The sequence below is a fragment of the Sapajus apella genome, unplaced genomic scaffold (assembly GCF_009761245.1).
Source record: "Sapajus apella isolate SASKATOON/1434 unplaced genomic scaffold, GSC_monkey_1.0 scaffold18, whole genome shotgun sequence".
NCBI classification, from domain to species: Eukaryota; Metazoa; Chordata; class Mammalia; order Primates; family Cebidae; genus Sapajus; species Sapajus apella.
Genome location: NW_022436958.1, coordinates 17,654,543 through 17,672,315, shown reverse-complemented (window position 1 = coordinate 17,672,315; position 17,773 = coordinate 17,654,543). Strand labels below are relative to the sequence as shown.

Here is a 17,773-nt window from a genome sequence, read left to right as displayed (position 1 = left end):
TAGGATGCAAGGTTGGTTCAACATACGCAAATCAATAAATACGCTTCAACACATAAACAGAACTAAAAATAAAAACCACATGAGTGTCTTGACGGACACAGAATAGGCTTTCAATAAAATTCAACATGTCTTCATGTTTAAAAGCTTCTACAAACTAGGCATAAAATGAATATACCTTAAATTAAGAGCCACCTATGCATAGCCAACATTATACTGTACAGGCAAAAGCTGGAAACATTTTCTTTAAGATCCAGAACAACACAAGGACGTACACTCTCATGACTCCTATTCAGCATTATATTGGGAGTCATACTGAGAGCAATCAAGCAAGAGAAATAAAAGCTATCCAAATAGAAAGAGAGGACATAAAAGTATCTCTGTTTGTGGACAATAGGATTTTTATACTAGAAAACCCCACAGTCTGTGCCAAAAGACTACTATATCTGATGAACTTCAGAAGTTTCAGTATGCAAAATCAATGTACAAAAATTAATAGTATGTTTATACACCAATAATGTCCGAGCTGAGATCTAAATCAAAGAGGCAATGTCATTCACAATAAACACACACACACACACACACACACACACACACACACACACGTTAGGGATATAGCTACCCAGGGTGGTGAGATGTCATTGAGAATTAAAAAGCATTGCTGAAAGAGGTAAAAGATGACACAAATGGTTAAACATTCTATGCTCATGAATAGGAAGAATCAATATTGATAAAATGGCTATCCTGCCCAAAGCAATTTATAGTTTCAATACCATTCCTATCAAATTACCAAGGACACTCATCATAGAATTAGGAAAAACTATTCTAAAGTACATATGGAACCAAATAAGAGCTCAGATAGCCAACGCAATCCTAAGCAAAAAGAACAAAGGTGGAAGAATCATACTACCTGACTTCAAACTATACCACAAGACTACAGTAACCAAAACAGCATGGCACTTACCATTACAAAAACAGACATAGGCCAGTGGAACAGAAGAAAGAACCCAGGAATAAAGCCATACACATAAACAGCCATATGATTTTCAACAAGTCAACAAAAACTACCAAAAAAGAATGGACTTCCTATTCAATAAATGGTGCAGAGATAACTGGCTAGTCATATGCAGAAAATGAAACTCGACCCCCTCCTTTCACCATATGTAAAAGTCAACTCAAGATGGATTATAAACTGAAATGTAAAACCTAAAACTATAAAAACTCTAGAAGATAACCTAGGAAATACGACTCTGAATATAGGTCCTGGCAAAGATTTCATGGTGAAGATGCCAAAAGCTATTTCAACAAAAACAAAAATTGCCAAGGGGGACTTAATTAAATAAAAGAGCTTCTGCAAAGCAGAAAACAGACAACTCTCAAAATCCTCAGAAAGGAAGAAAAGATCTGTAAACTATGCATCCATCAGAGGTCTAATATTCACAATCTATAAGGAACTTAAATAAGCAAGTAAAAAACAAACCCATTAAAAAGTGAACAACGGACATGAACAGACAGCTCTCAAGACATGTATGTGGCCAACAAACGTAAGAAAAAATGATCAACATCACTAATAATTAGAGAAATGGAAATCAAAACCACAGTGAGATACTACCTTATACCAGTGGAACGGCTATTAAAAATTCAAAAATAACAGATGCTGGTGACGTTGCAGAGAAAAGAGAACATTTAAAGACTGCTAATGAGAATGCAAATGAGTTCAGCCAATGGAGAAAGCATTTTGAAGATTTCTCAAAGAACTTAGAACTACCATTTGACCCAGCAATTTCAATAGTAGGCATATACCCAAAGGAATACAAGTCACTTTACTATTAAGACATATACATGTGCATATTCATTGCGGCACTACTCACAATAGCAATAGCAGGGAATCAACCTAGATGCCCATGAATCATAGACTGGATAAAGAAAATGTGCTACATATACACCATGGAATGCTATGCAAACATAAAAACAACAAAACCGTGCATTCTGCAGCAACGTGGATGGAGCTGGAGGCCATTATCCTAAGAGAATTAAAAACAGGAACAGAAAACCAAATATAGCACGCTCTCACTTATAAGTGTAAACTAAACACTGAGTACATATAGATATATAAAAGAAAAAATAGACACAAGGGCCTCCTTGAAGGTTGGGGGCCTGAGGAGGGTACGCACTGAAAAACTACCTTTTGCATACTATTCTCGTCACCTGAATGATGAAATAATCTGTACAACAAACCACCACAACCTGTAATTTACCCATGTAACAAACCTGCAGATGCCCCTGCAAACCAAAAATAAGTGCTGGAAAGAAAAATATAATGCATATTCTAATTCAGTAGGGCTGGGATAAGGCCAGGGATTGCACATGTCTAACAACCTGGAGTGATGCCAGTGCTGTGGCCCACTGGACCTCACATTGACTGATAGGCAGGTTCTGTGATGTATTTTCGTCTTTTTCTCTTGAATCAAATAAAAAGACAAATAAGTGAATAAAATAAACAGATAACAAGACATAATCCCTGCCTCTGTCTTATGATTCAGGAGGGGACATAGAGCAGTAGATTAGGGATAAGAAAGTGGATATATGAAACATATGGAGTAATTCCAAGATGTGAAACTCTTAACAGATAGTTTCTATACACAACTACTAATGTAGAGAATGAAGTTACAAACAATAATTGGCCATAGAGTGAGTTACAGAGAATGTTTAGAGAGCAGTAACATTTTTATAATGCAGATGTCATATGTCAAGGCAGTTTGTTACACATAAGTCTCTTCAGCCATGCTGGAAATTAGGAATACCCATTCTATGAAGATGCTATCACTGTCAAAACCTAAAATATATGATAGTGAAATTTTAAAAGCAATAGATTATTGTTAAAATGTAATGAAAGAAGTTTTCATAAAGAAAGCTTGTGAAAAGGAGTATATGAGCCTCAAAAAGATAATGAAATTATTTTTAAAATCCTATTCATCAACATAAAAAATGTTCATAGTTCATTTGTTATAGTGTTTAATGACTACTCAGTATTCATCTTGTAACATAGCAAACCAATGGTCCAAGCTTGTTCATTAATAGTAACCAAGAGGGGAAGAGAGAAATTCAGAACGTTGAAGTCGATCTACAACTAGAGATTTAAAACAACACTAGAGCATTTAGATGGTTCCCAGCAGACATCTATCAGCTAGCTGGCCATCTTCTGCCATAAATCTTCTGATTAAAACAAAAATAAATGTTTCCACTGAGACATCAAACCATTAGGAAATCTTAACCTCAGCTTCCTAGTTGGCCTTAAGGCTTCTGAATTCTTCATCACAAAATACGTAAGGAATGAATTACAAGTGTCCTTTCCTTGAAATCTGTAGAATAATGTGGTTATTTCTTATCTAGGCTTCCATTTCAAAACAAGGGCTTTTATTTGCAGAAATAATAAGGAAAAGTATTAGATTATCTTGTAAAATTATACCAGAGTCACTCTGACTAGTCCCGTTGACAATTAATGAGAGATAGAAAGTGAAATGTCAAACAAAAGCACAGAACACTAGATACAAAAGAACTCCCAGTAGCACAAAGGAGAGATGAAGAAGGGGCTTTTCCACAGGGTATTCTAGAGGTGTACTAAAATTGCACAAATGTAAACAACATTTTATTTGTCTGCTCGTATATTTTAATCATTGAGTTTAACCACATCTTATGTATGGAATAAATGCACTCTTAAACTAGTTAATGAAGTGTTAATAGGTGAAACAGTCATCCTCTTCCACTAGGGGAAAAAACAAAACAATTCATTAAAGCTTATATAAACTTACTTAATAATTTGACATGCAGCTTCAGTTCTTTTCCCTGAACATTTCCTGGTAACGTTATCAATCATAAGTTAAGTGCCTTAAAAGACAGGCAGTTAGAGGGAAGAAGTAAATAATTACATAAAGAACTAAATATTCAAAATATTGAATAATTACTCTTCAATTAATTAACAGTAAAGTAAAAGTATCAAGTCCCCATGGAGTTAAAATTCATATTCTTATTAGCTAAGCAAACTTGTTATAAACATTGCTGAAGACAATTTGTTAATCAATATAAAGCAAATAAATAATGAAGTGTATAATCCATTAATAGAAAACACAGAGATGCTATAAAATAAGAAAATCTGCCACAATTATAAGAAAAAAGGAAAAATATAATGCAAGATAGAACAGTTAAGCAGAGATTACCATTATGTGTACGGCACATAAAAAGCAAACATGTAAACAAAGCAATATTTTTCCTATTATCTGGCAAAACTTCCAATTAATTTAATCAATAGTTGCACATATTAAAGGATTATAAATAAATATTAAATATTATTTGTAACAAAATTATATTTTAGTGAAGATAGGATAAATGGGTCCTTTCTTTCTTTGCAGATGGAAACGTAAATTGGTAAAAACGTTTTGGAAATAAATAGGGTTTATTAAAAATAAGATTTTTGATCTATTTTCTTCAAAATTATCAGATACTTTGAACTAGTAATTTCTCTACTGTACACTCTTTTAAATATCCCATATTAGAGAAGAGGTTTTAAGGTAAGACGTACTATGAAACTATTTCACTATTTTTTTAAATTATAATGTCTACTTATGTATGCACTATGATTGCAATGATTTTTAACTTATTCATATGAAAGTATTGGAAAAATGTGCAAATGTAGGAATTTTCAACTTCTCTGATTAGTTATGTGATTTTATAGAGTAACTAGAAATAGTGTCTATTACCTGAATAATGGGGAAAATATGTTTTAAAGTAATAAGAAAATCACCAACAATAGTGATAGAGACTAAATTTCTGACTCATTTGAAATTTGTGCTGATGTGTATATGAGTATATGTGCACACATACAGTCATGAACGTGGTGCAAATATAGACCAACAGACCCAAAGAACTGTCAAGGGTTATTCAGAAAACAATAAATGAGAAAGAAAAAGAGAATAGAATTCCCTATTACAAAGTCTGATTTAAGTAATCTGTTTCCAAAATTCTAACTTTTCCTAGTCTCTAGTATGCAGATTCTGGAAAGACAAAAGCTTGACTCAAATGTCAAATTATTTTAAAACTCCACATTCTTTCGAAGGAAATGGCTAACAAACCTGGACTCTTACTACAAATTCAGGAACTATCTTTTGCTAGTTGTATACGTGGTTTTTGTGTCAAACAAATATAACCTTCAATCCATCTGGACCATATTTAAAAGTGATTATTGAAAGTGGAAAAGACTACTCACTTCAACTACTGTCACCATTGCAGCCTGTATTTCCCACGAATCCAGCTAAATCTTCAAAAAAGAAACAAAAAGAAATTCTATATTCAACTCATGTAAACAAATTTTAATATAGTGAAAAAATATATATATACTTGAACCTCAGAACATTATTATTTTTTATACAATTTAGATGAAAATCACATGCAACTTGAGGTATCTGAGACCTGTAGTGATTTTTGCTTTAGAAAACCATTGTCTCCTATAAGTAGTGTACTATAATTTGAAAAAATTATCACTGACAGGCAAGAGAAAGAAATAAAGAGTATTTGAATAGGAAGAGAGGAAGTCAAACCATCTTTGTTTGCACGTAACATGATCCTATATCTAGAAAACTCCATCATCTCAGCCCAAAAGTTACTTAATCTGATAAGCAACTTCAGCAAAGTCTCATAATACAAAATCAATGTGCAAAAATCACTAGCATTCCTGTACACCAACAACAGGCAGATGGCCAAATCATGAAAGAACTTCCATTCACAACTGCCACAAAAAGAACAAAATAAATACTTAGAAATACAACTAACAAGGGAAGTGAAGGACCTCTTCAAGAACTACAAAGCACTGCTCAAAGAAATCAGAGATGACACAAATGGAAACATTCCATGCTCATGAATAGAACGAATCAATATCATGAAAATGGCCATACCGCCTAAAGCAATTTATAGATTCAATGCTGTTTTCATTAAGCTGCCATTGACATTCCTCACAAAATTAGAAAAGAAGAATTTTAAAATTCATGTGGAACCAAAACAACAGAGCCCAAATAGCCAAGGCAATCCTAAGCCAAAAAAAAAAAAAAAACTGGAGACATCATGCTACCCAATGTCAAACTATACTACACAGCTAAAGCAAACAAAACGGCATGGTACTGGTACAAGAACAGACACATAGATCAATGAAACATAATAGAGAACCCAGAAATAAGACTGCACACCTACAGCTATCTGATCTTTTACAAACCTGACAAAAACAAGCAATGGGGAAAGATTTTCCTATTTAATAAATAATGCTGGGAGAACTGGCTAGCCACATGCAAAAAACTGAAACTGGACCCCTTCCTTACATCACATACAAAAAACAACTCAAGATGGATTAAAGATTTGACTATAAACCCAAAACTATAAAAACCCAAGGAGAATACCTAGGCAATACCATTCAGGACATAGGCACAGGCCAAGATTTCATAACAAGGATGCCAAAAGCAATTGCAACAAAAGCAAAAATTAACAAATGGGATCTAATTAAACTAAAGAGCTTCTGCACAGCAAAAGAAATTATCCACAGAGTAAACAGACAACCTACAGAATGAGAGAAAATTTTTTCAATCTATCCATCTGAGAAAAGCCTAATATCTGGCATCTATAAGGAACATAAGCAAATTTAAAAGCAAAAAAAAAAAAAAAAAATCCCTTTAAAAAGTATGCAAAGGACATGAACAGACACTTTTCAAAAGAAGTATACTTGTGGCCAAAACAAATATGACAAGAAGCTCAACATCACTGATCATTAGAGAAATGCAAATCAAAACCACAGTGAGATATCGTCTCACACTAATCAGAATGGTTATAATTAAAAAGTCGAAAAACAATAAATGTTCATGAGGTTATGGAGAAAAAGAAATGCTTATACACTGTTGGTGGGAGTGTAAATTAGTTCAACCATTGTGGAACAGTGTGGCAATTCCCCAAATACCTAAAGGCAGAAATGCCATTTGACCTAGCAATCTCATTACTGGATATATACCCAAAGGAATATAAATTATTTTATTATAAAGTAAATTATTCTATTATAAAGATACATACATACATATGTTCATTGCAGAACTATTCACAATAGCAATGACACAGAATCAATCTAAATGTCCATCAACAATAGACTGGATAAAGAAAATTGGTACATATACGCCATGGAATACTATGCAGCCATAAAAAGGAACGAGATCATGCCATTTGCAGGAACATAGTTGTTGCTGGAGACCATTATTCTTTGAAAACTAATGCAGAATAGAAAACTGTTCTCATTTATAAGTGGCAGCTAAAGGATGAGAACACATGGACACATAGTGGCAAACAAGACACACCAGGGCCTATCTGAGGGTGGGGGTTGGGAAGAGGGAGAACATCAGGAAGAATAACTAATGGATGCTGAGCTTAATACATAGGTGATGGGATGATCTGTGCAGCAAACCACCATGGCACACATTTACCTATGTAACAAACACGTCCTGCACATGTACTCCAGAACTTAAAAGTAGGAAATTATAAAAGATTATGATTGAGGTTTAACAAAAATAATCATATTCCAAAATCAAATCGATATGAAGAAATGACTCTCCCTGTTAAAAGCAAACTAGAGTATGATTTTATTCAGAAACCAAAAATTATATAACTAATACAGTAGTAGTACATAACTAATATAAATCAGTTCTACTATAATTTGCTATTAATCCAGCAGAACAGCAATCAACATTTTATTTTCCTTTGTGCTTCATATTTCTGGAAAAGATATGCACAAAGGCAGCAATCTGAATTAATAGAGCCTATTAATTAATATATAATGTTTTTCAATTTGTAAATGTCTAATCTAAAAATGTTATTTCAAGCTGGGCACAGTGGCTCATGCCTGTAATCTCAGCAGTTTGGGAGGCCAACGCAGGAGGATCACCTGAGGCCAGGAGTTTGAGACCAGCCTGGCCAACATAATGAAATCCCATCTCAACTAAAAATACAAAAATTAGTCATGCATGGTGGTGGGTGCCTGTAATCCCAGCTACTGCAAAGGCTGGGGCAGGATAATTGCTTGAACCTAGGAGATGGAGGTCGAAGTGAGCCAAGATTCAGCCACTGCACTACAGCCTGGGCAATAAGAGCAAAACTGCCTCAAAAAATAATAAAAAATAAAATCCTGTTTCAAATGACCTTATTACTTTAACATAATTATTAAATAATATATTTCTCAGTTTCTAAAATATGCATTTCCATTTATCACTTTGTGCCAGTCATTGTCAATTAAAGCAATTTCTGAAAATAGTTTTTCTTTCCATATTATTCACCAGAAGTTAGCTGTGAGGAACATGGTACTAGACCAAGGAGGGTGGAGAGTAAGGGCTGGGAAAGGAATGATTATCACCTTATCTAAGTTTACCTCAACCATAAAGTTTCCTTTCTTAAAATGAGATCTTTATAATTGATATGATGGAGGTGAGAAACAATTAATTATTAACACAGCTTTTCTTATTATAGTTTATTTTTGAGTCAAAGTCCAAATTCTAAAAGGAAACAGTCCATATACTTTCTGTAAAGATTATATAGTTTTATAGCTGAAATGGGAAAGGTATAAAGCTTCAAGATCAAAATATCTGTTTAGTCCAAGGAAAAGCGTCCATTATTTATGTGGCTGAATGATTATAATATTTTCTTTTGATTTTGAAAAGCATAATAAATACTTTCTAACAACTGATTGACATCAGAACAAATCAGTAGGTGTGCTCTAGTTCAAAGTCTCTTATCTATTAATTTCTGTGAAATGAAACAGTGTTCAAACTGAGAAGAAAATATTGGTATGATTCCTCTTCCTGCAAAAAACCGTAATCAGTACAAAAATTCTCTGATTTCCCACATCCATTCAGCTCCCCTCCAGAAGAACAGAAATCAACATTTTATTTTCCTTTCTGTTTCACATTTCTGGCAAAGATGTGTACAAAGACAGCAATCTAAATTAATAAAGCCTACTAACCAACACATGGATTTTTTTCTATATGTCACTTTAATTCCTGGTTTTCCACTCCTCATATTTTTAAAATTATAGATGTCTTTAACATATTTAAATTATGTTTCGCCTTATATTTCTAATATCCCTTTATTATTCATTTTATTTCCTGTCCATAGTCTTTTTTCAATTATAAAAATCATCTGACCTGAATTTATTTCAGTTTTTAATTGGCTCTTCAGGATATATTTGTTGTTTGTCCTTTTGTCAATTTCTTCTGCCATCTTTTTCAAATTTACTGTATTTTCTTCCTCTACTATAGAGAAAACACCAGATCTCTTGGCCATCCAATATTCTTCATAATCTCTACTTGCATTCTATCTCCCTTACTCTTACATAAATTCTTAGGCATTCTTTTTTTATTATTATAACTTTTATTTTAGGCTCAGCCATACATGTGCAGGTTTGTTATATAGTAAACTGCTTGTCACAGGGGATTGGCGTGCAGATTATTTCATCACCCAAGAACAAACATATTACCCAATAGGTGTTCTTCTGATCCTCTCCCTCTTCCAAAACTCCACCCTCAAGTAGGCCTTGGTGCCTGTTTTTCCCCTTTGTGTCCATGTGTTCTTGTTTAGCTCTCACTTATAAGTGAGAACATGCGGTATTTGATTTCCTGTTCCTGTGTTTTTTTGTTGGTTTTGTGGGGTTTTTTGTTTTGTTTTGTTTTTTTGAGATGGTGTTTTACTCTTGTTGCCCAGGCTGGAGTGCAATGGTGCCATCTCAGCTCACCGCAACGTCCGTGTCCTGGGTTCAAGCAATTCTCCTGTCTCAGCCTCCTGAGTAGCTGGGATTATAGGCATGTGCACCATGCTCTGCTAATTTTGTTTGTTTGTTTGTTTTTCTTAGTAGAGACAGGGTTTCTTCATGTTGGTCAGGCTAGTCTTGAACTCCCAACCTCAGGTGATCCACCCACCCAGAGTAACGGCCTCCAGTTCCACCCATGTTATTGCTAAGGATATGATCTTCTTTTTTTACGGCTATACAGCATTTCATGGTGTATATGTTCCATATTTTCTTTATTCAGTTTACCATTGATGGGCATTTAAGTTGATTTCAGGTCTGATACTGTGAATGGTGCTGCAATGAATATGCACGTGCATGTGTCTCTATGGTACAGTGATTTATATTCTTTTGGATATATACTCAAAAATGGGATTGCTGGGTTGAATGCTAATTCTTTTTCAAGTTCTTTGAGAAATCATTACACTGCTTTCCACAATGGTTGAAATAATTTACATGCTCTTCAGCAATGTGTAAGTGTTCCCTTTTCTCCACAACTTTTCAGCATCTGTTATTTTTGACTTTTTAGTAACAGCCATTCTGACTAGTGTAAGATGGTATTTCACTGTGGTTTTGATTTGCACTTCTCTAATGATAGTGATGTTGAGCATGTTTTCATATGCTTGTTGGTCATATGTATGTCTTCTTTTGAAAATTGTCAGTTCATGTCCTTTGCCCACTTTTTAATGGGTTGTTTTTGCTTGTAATTTTGTTTAAGTTCCTTAAAGATTGTGGCTATTTGACCTGTGTTCAAATATCCAGAATCTGTTCGAATTTGCATAGTTTGCAAACATTTTCTCCCATTCTGTAGGTTGTCTGTTTATTCTGTTGAAAGTTTCCTTTGCTTTGCAGATGTTCTTTAGCTTAATTAGGTCTCATTTGTCAATTTTTGTTTTTGTTGCAGTGGCTTTGGCACTTCTGTCCTAAAATCTTTGCCAGTTTCTACATCCAGCATGGTATTTTCTAGGTTGTCTTCCAGGGTTTTTATAGTTTTGAGTTTTAAATTTAAGTCTTTCATTCATCTTGAGTTGATATTTTTATGTGGTGTAAAGAAAGAGTCCAGTTTTAATCTTCTGCATATGGCTAGCCAGTTATCTCAACACCATTTATTGAATACAAAGTCCTTTCCTCATTGCTTTTTTTTGTTAGCTTTGTGGAAGATCAGATGGTTTTAAGTGTGCTGCCTTATTTCTGGGTTGTCCATTCTGTTCCATTGGTCTATGTGTCAGTCTTTGTACCAGTATCATCCTATTTTGATTACTGTAGCCTCTGAAGGCACATTCTAAGTTATTTATTCAAGACAACCCAAATTATAATCATAATTGATGACACCTAAGTCATGTGCATGTACTGAGACTCCAAAGAGCCTACTGATAACAAAAATATCACAACATGAATGTCTGTATCAAAGAACCAGGAATATAGAAAGTACTACTTTTTCTAAAAATTCAGATATATATATACATTTATTTATATATAATATATATATAACTGTATTATATATATGATAGGATATTAGACAACTCTGATTCAAGTCTAACCCCTATACATATTCAGTTTGAAGATACTGAAGAGGTTAATTTGCTCAATTAATTCCAGTTGTTCCCATGTTTATAAAATAGCAATAAGAATTATATTTACTTATAGAATTGTGGTAAAGATTATAGATATGAAATGAGAATCAGAGGAATGGACATAACATAATTAATCAGTACATGTTAACCACTGCTATTACTGTAATTAACATTAGGATGAGCAAAATAAATTTTTAACACAACTTGGAAAAAGAAAATCCCTTAAGATACATTCAAATATTAAGCTATTTATTTTATTCATTTTCCAAGTAATTTTTAAGCATATAATATGCTCCCAACCCTAGTCCAAAGTAGGTGCTTGAGATACCTTACCTCACAATTTATAATCTAGCAGTTCTAGATAAAATCAAAGGCCTGCTCAAGATTAAAGTTTTTGGGGTCAGCATCATTGTTAAGAATGTTAATTTTATTATTTTCATTTTGCTTTTGTGTATATCAATATCACATATATTTTAAGTTTACAATAGAAAAAAGTGTTATTTGCAAATTCACCAGAAGATTTTATTAATTTTTTAATCTACAGAATATACAAGTGGAGCTGCCCAGAAGGCAGGTGAGTATAGCGACTGAATATTAGAAGAGGTAGAGATGAGGGAGTCAGCAAGCCAATGGAAACTGAAACCATGAAAATTGATGAAATTTGTTCAGTGAGAATCTAAGCATGAGAGAAAACAAGGGTGCCATAAAGAATCTTGTAGAATACGTATTTTAAGAAAGATAAGCACACAAATGAGATTGGGCAATGCTCTCAAGGGAGGAAAGAAGCAGAAGTGCAATAATATAGATTTCATCGAAAATAATATTCTTAATTGAAGGAATGATCAATAGTACAAAATTGTGCTAAGAGAGCAAAGAAGTATATTCTATATGCAATTTAAGTCACACAACTAACTCTGGTGACCTTGGAGCAGCTTCAGACAAGCAGATTAAGAAAGCTTCAGCGTGTTGAGTTGTGAACGGATGTGACAGAGAATACTGACAAATCTTGGAGACATTTAGCTATGAGTAGAGGTAATAGTTACAGTGTAGCTAAAAATGGATTTGAAATAAAGTTAGGATTTATGCACAAATGCATTTTTGGTTTTAAGGGTAAAGATATTTTGACGTGTTCAATGCCAAGAGGAAGGAAATCAGGAAAAAGGGAGAAGGGTGAACATGCAAAAATAAAATAATCATTTGAACTAGCGCTCTTAGAACAAGCACAGGTAGGTGTAGGATCCAGAGCACTGATGAAGGAATTGGATTATAGAGGAAGAGGTATCAATAGAAGGGGAGAATAAAAGGATTTATGGACACTAGTAAGTTAGTAGGAACCTCAAAAGTTCCTGTCCCACAGATGCTATTTTCTCTGCACATGATCTGTTAAAAAGGAAGGGAGAAGAGTGGTGGGTTAGAGCATAGGGGAGTGGCAAAGGTTAGATATGAAAATGAAACCATGAGGAATGGAAGATATGTCTCTAGAAAACCACATTAAGAGTTGCTTTGCAAAGCTGAGGGCTTACTTGACACTGTCATGCCAAATTCTCACCCTGTTTGCTTGGCCTATAGTATCTCCACTAAAGTTCACCCACAGGGAATTAGGTGCACCTCCCTTTCTATTCCTTTTACCTTCCAAGGGGTTCAGTTCAGGTGGTAGGGATTTTTACTTTGTATTCCCAATTTTTTAAACACGGTATTTCAATTTAAAACTCAGATTATTTTAAACATGACTGAATCAAACATAATCCTGAATTATTATAATCTCAACGAACTCCTAGTGAACATGTTTTGAGTATGCTAAAAATGCTTTTTAACATCCTTCTCTCCAAAAAAGCAATGATAATGTGTCTTGCCAAACATTTCCACTCACACATGTGTACATGTAGGAGAAAAACACTGCGAAGGAAGTAGAAATCCAAGTAACTTTGCTGTAAGCTAGCTGCATTTTACCAGCAAAAAAATTGTTTGTGGTCATGATTAATACAGATAACTTCCTAATTGACATTCCGCGTGCCTCCCTCTCCCTCTCTCTCTCTCTCTCTCTCTCTCTCTCTCTCTCTCTCTCTTTTTCTCTCTTTCCATTCTCCCTCTTTATCAGTTGAACCCTTTTGTTTCCAAGACAACTTTTAGTTTGACTCTATGGCTGCTCAATTGGGTGTCTCTCATACTGACTAAGGTTGCCTGGCAACATGACTGATAGAATACTCACCAGCCTGTGTGGTAGCTCTATTTTTTGGCTTACAGGTGGGAGATTTGGATAGAATTTTATGAGATTTTTCACACTGCAATTTTGTTTCACTTCAGAGGATGTGCAATTAAAATTATTACTTATAACATCATTGTTACAGTTTATTGACTTTTCAGTATTCTTTAGAGGCTTTTGGTTTTGTAACAATTACTAATACCTCCTGAAAATTTTTAAATATTGCAATTACCCCTCAAAATACTACACACCTTTTTCAAATTATATTATCATAAAGTCATAAAGTCAAAATAAAAAAATATATTAAAAACCAGCAGGCTATTGATGGGGAAGAGATGTAAAGGGTACTTACTGGGGATTAGAAATATTCCATATATTCTCATTCTGCATAGCAGTAATGCAGGCATATAGCTATGTAAAAACCCATCGATCCATATATTTATTATTAGTGTACTTTACACATCTTAATACCCATATGGTATATTTCAAGATATTTTCAAGATGATGGCAATATGAATAAATATATACACACAGACACAAACAGAGGCTATGCAACCTTAGTATATGTTAGTTTTAGAACAAAAATATTGTCTGCTTTTATCATATATCTTCTTAAGACTGACCATTTTTATTACGTGTAGTCAGTTTAACAATATAAACTATTTTGCCATCTGGTAGCCAGGCCTTCAGTACTAACTTCCTATTTACAGAAAGGAAGCCTTAAATGTCAATTCACCCAAGCGAATTCAAGAGAGCAGATAGCACTCATAGCCACACACTACAAATGTTATCTGCCATTTGTTTCAGCCTCGTTGGATCACAAGAAGAATGCTACAGATGCAGAGAAAGATTATATATGGAAATTTACCTCAATTAAGTATTTCATACACAAAGTATACACACGCCTTGCTGGTCTGGCCACTGCAGAGTCCGCTAGATCCCCACTTGCCACAACTTCCTATGGCACAATGTAGAAATAGATTGGCAATCTCTAATACAAATTTCAAAACAGAGATCCTTAATTGCTTTTATTGTATATTATTTTGAACTTTGTTGTATAATCTCTGTATCAGAGTGTGAGGGCATATTCTGTGCTTTACCCATTGAATAGTCTAAAGAGCTAAGCATTGAACTTGGACAGTTTATTATTATTTTAGGTTGTTCTTTTTGTATTTGATCCTCATAATGGCGTCAGTAATATAGTGTCCATTTTATAAATGAGTAATCTAAGGCTCAGAGGATTTAAGTGACTTGTCCCATATTATATATTTTATCTAAGCCAGCAATCTTCACAACCAAAATTTTAAGTCAATTTTCTAACATATACCACTATGTTATTACATTAACATCTACTGTTTTATTTCAGGACTGGTAAAATATCTCAACATAGCCAGTTCCTACAATTTACTGTGGTTTCAGTAAATAAGTCTTTATCATTTTATTTGCTGGCCTTTAGGATATTTCTTTTGGCAAAAGAATCCGTCTTGGGCAAAAGAAAAAATGCACAGAATTATGGTGTTTCAAAACTGTTAAATAGGTGGTAGAGGTCATCTCATCAACTAATTGATTTGTTAGCTGAAGGAACTGAGGACCAGAGGAATATAATTTCTTCCGTAAGTTTCATAACTTACCAATGGCAAAGGTTAAAGGGAAACCTTTAAATTCTTATCTATTTCAGAGTTTGACATTAATAAAGTGCTACTATCATAACCCTTAACTTTGAGCAATCTTCCAGTTTAGTTCAAAGTGTAAAAAATATACATCAAAGAACAGAAGTTGAGACTCAATTCTATCTAAAAGGTAAAACTTTACTCAAGAGAAACAAGGTTAGTTGCCTTTGTACTCTATCAATCTGTATTAGTCATTAACAGACACTGTCCTCTCTTAAAGAGAGAGAGGAATTTATGCTAATATAAGATAGGTAAAATAAACATACCATTTCTCGATCATGTCCTACGCAATAAACCTATTGAATATATTATCATATTCTATCCACACCAAAACATTTAAAGTTACATCATGCCCTTTTACACCTAAGAAAGAATAACCAAATAAAAACATTGCTCAAGATATCACAGCTAGTTATTTGCTGAACTAAGATCAGAATCCAATTCTGTATGATGTTAGTACCTATACATTTTAACCCACCCCATCCTGCCTCAAATATTGGATTAGCTAGGCTGAGCATGGTGACTTGTGCCTATAATCCCAGCAGTTTGGGAGGCTAAGGCAGGAGGATCGTTTGAAGCTGGGAGTTCAAGACCAGCCTGGACAACATAGTGAGACCTCATCTCTACTAAAAATTTAAAAATTAGCAAGGCACAATAGCACACACCTACTGTCCCAGCTACTCAGGAGGTTAAGGCAGGGAATTGCTTGAGTATAAGAGGTCAAGTCTGCAGTGAGCTATGATTGTGCTACTGTACTCCAGCTTGAGTGACAGAGCAAGACCAGATCTCAAAAACTTTTACAAAGAAAAAAAAATTAGATTACTTAAATGTAATTCCTATCTCCTCCTTGTGATTACGACCACGAAGAGATTATTAAATATCTATCTTCCCCTTCTACCTTACTAGGTCACCAACAGAGCAGTTGTGTGTGCAACTACAATACTACATGTAACAGCTGTCTTTACAACTAAGAGTAATGATGGCCAGGTAGAAAATAGAAGAGTTTCCAAGTCATCTCTGTGATGAGGGGTAAATCAGCTGGCTGCAGGCCTCATTTGTCATTGCATTTTTATTTTTCATTCTTGCTGTGTAGAACACTCATGTGATGGCTAGGCTCCAGAAGCCATCTTAAACCACTGGAAAATTCTTGAGGATGAAGTTATGTAGCTAAGACTGTGGAAAAGAACTACACAGGAGACTAGATTCCTAATGACCTAGGAGCTATAATTTTAGCCAATGATGATAACAATCAGGCTTCCTGTATGCTGAGGTCAGGGGTCGCCAGGCAAAGGGATGAACTAAATTTCAGAGGTTAATAGCCACTCTGAGGAGTAACAGACCATATGAACTATTTTGCCTTTAACAGAATAAGAGAGGAAGAGGTGGTCAGCACGAAAGTAGGTAAGATGAAAACAGCTAAAAGTATAACAAATACCTAAGGATCAGAATTGGCCAACAGAACAGTATAGATACCCAGGGATACCACATATGAACAAATATGTGTTCATTCATAAACTTCTTTATGAAGAAAAATTCAGGCCAGCGTAGAGACCAGTGAGAACTCTTTGGAGGTATAAAGGCACACAATCCTTACCAATTCTCCAAATCTTTCTCTAAAACAAAGCAAAATTTAGCCTTGTAGAATTAAAAAAAAAAAAAAAAAAAAAACCCTCATCCTCCCAAGGTCCCTGGAAAAGAGGTATAGTTTCTGGGGAAGAGGTAGAATGATCATTCAAACCTTGCTGAATTGGTGCAGGTAATTTTCTGGTCCCCAGAATCTTAAGCTAACATAAAACAGAGGTCTGCTAACACTGGAGGAAGAGCAGGACACCTCTCCCATTCATGAATCCCACAGACTCCAGGAAGAGTTTGTGCACCATGGGAAGAATGGGTATGTATTCTGCAAGAGCCATACATCTAAGGCACAGGTGTACTGGCCATAACTAAGATAAAGATTAGAGAACAGGATCCAGGCACCTCCTCTCCCCCACCAGGAGTAGTATATTAATACGCAACAGGAATTTACCACTGGAGGAGGGTCCAGAGTGTAATAAGAGGCCACCTCCCTGAGGTAAACATTCAAGGAACACAGAAAGCATTGAAAAAAAACACTAAAAAAATTCTCATGTGATACTGTACTAAGCAAGGAAGCCTGTACTGTAAAGCGAGGAACCCTGTGGTAGGGGGAGGGAATAGCAGCAATATCAACACAAATAATCAGAGAAGAAAGTAAAAGAGATTTGATAATTTGATAATCTCAATAGGTTTGAAAATCTCAATACATGCAGAAACATTTGATAAAAATTTAAAACCTACCTATAATTAAGAATCCTAATAAAATCAGAATACAAATAGATTTTCGCAAATATATGCTATATTTTTATATACAGTAAACATCATTCTTAATAGTAAAATGATGGAAAGTATTCTCTTTGATTTGTGAATAAGACCAGAATGCTCATTCTTCCTATGT

At 34.5% G+C, this 17,773-nt stretch overlaps 1 protein-coding gene across 7 annotated transcripts in view; it reads right to left on the bottom strand.

The window, feature by feature from the left end:
- The window catches only part of GALNT13 (polypeptide N-acetylgalactosaminyltransferase 13), a 593,565-nt gene that overhangs the window by 533,822 nt on the left and 41,970 nt on the right, over positions 1-17,773 (bottom strand). Inside the window, exon 3 of one of the 7 annotated variants that reach the window (XM_032286423.1) lies at positions 5,261-5,305. The exons of the other annotated variants lie outside the window; for them this stretch is intronic. The gene's annotated coding sequence lies outside the window, so the exon portion shown is untranslated. The remainder of the gene's footprint in view (positions 1-5,260; positions 5,306-17,773) is intronic. 7 annotated transcript variants of the gene reach the window in all.